Source organism: Penaeus monodon, chromosome 19 (genome assembly GCF_015228065.2).
Source record: "Penaeus monodon isolate SGIC_2016 chromosome 19, NSTDA_Pmon_1, whole genome shotgun sequence".
Lineage (NCBI taxonomy): Eukaryota > Metazoa > Arthropoda > Malacostraca > Decapoda > Penaeidae > Penaeus > Penaeus monodon.
In genome coordinates, this window is record NC_051404.1 from 39,163,917 (window position 1) to 39,165,217 (window position 1,301).

Consider the following 1,301-nt stretch of genomic DNA (forward strand, 5'->3'; position numbering starts at 1 on the left):
CCCTGCTACATCCCATAAGAAAGCATTCAGTATCCGTGCACAATATTCTAAACGTTTTTTACTCACCGCATGTCATCCTAAAAAATGAGGCGGATATTCTCATTTTGGGGAAATTTTCCTCCCGACCGCAGCGGAAATGAGACGCGTCTTCTTGGGCGTGTTGATATATACCATCATTTCGACCAAAGGCGAAAACAGTTTTGGTGAATCACTGGGGCAGTCTTTGCTTTTTTCGGCGGGCAGTGCTTTGAACACGACGGGGAGGGCGTCCTTTAAAGGGTGTCATGATCCGGCCACTGGCAGTTTCGGACACGCCATGGATCCTCAGCAACAGCCCTACTTGCAAAGTGGGCCTCTCGAAAGCCAGCGCCGGGGGGTGGGCCGACGGCGCTGGCTCCCTCCTCTGTACCCCATCATACCCGGAGAGTACCAAGTGCTCGGAATCGCTCCCGTTTTGCACTGCGACGTCCCCACGACCCTTTAGCCCCAAGGCCCAAACTCCTCGCTTCCTAAGGCTCGTCGTAAGGAAGAAAAAAGACTCCAAAGTGGACGAACGAGGCCCTCAAGCTGAGCCCACCGACGAGGAGCGGAGGCAACGAGCTCTCAAGGCGAGGGCGCACAGGCAGAGGTGCAAGCAGATTGGAGGAACAGATGGCGCAAGACACGAGGGAGGTAAACAGCCACATCACAAATCTTCGCGCAGAAATTGACAGGAAGAGACTCACATGTATGAGTTTGGAGAGAGCACGGATGTAGCTACCCAGCATTAAAAACGTCGTCGATACAGTAAGTGACTAATATTTCGTAGTACTTGTAAGGATATAAGGAGACGTAGCATTAGTAATAAAATGTAAAACACTCATTTAATTAGACATTTATTTCGGTATCACGACCAATATATAGATTTATATCCTGACATAGGATAAGGAAGACACCATATTATTATTTTTTTTTTCTTTGCAGGTTACCTTTTCGAGGATAAGGAAGACACCATGATACATAATAGTTAAAATCAGAACTACAAGACTGCACACTGGTTTCTATTGTTTTCTCTTTATGAGCATGGGTGTCTTTGTTGGCATTTGTTAATCATATGATTGTTAATCAATATACTATTCTAGAAGGCTGAGTGTATGTATTTATGTTTAAATGATTTTGAGAAATATACTTGCAAATGATATTCCTTAATGTTTGTCCTTTTCTCCATATGTTTCACTCTATAAAAGGCTTATCAAGCATTCTGTCCATCTTCATATCTATTCTGTCGACAGAATTACCTCAACTAATTCAAAATATATCCA

The 1,301-nt window shown here is 44.4% G+C and overlaps 1 pseudogene; it reads left to right on the plus strand.

The window, feature by feature from the left end:
- The window catches only part of LOC119585406, a 16,513-nt pseudogene extending 15,757 nt beyond the window's left edge, over positions 1 to 756 (plus strand).
- Positions 757 to 1,301: the final 545 nt, after the last annotated feature.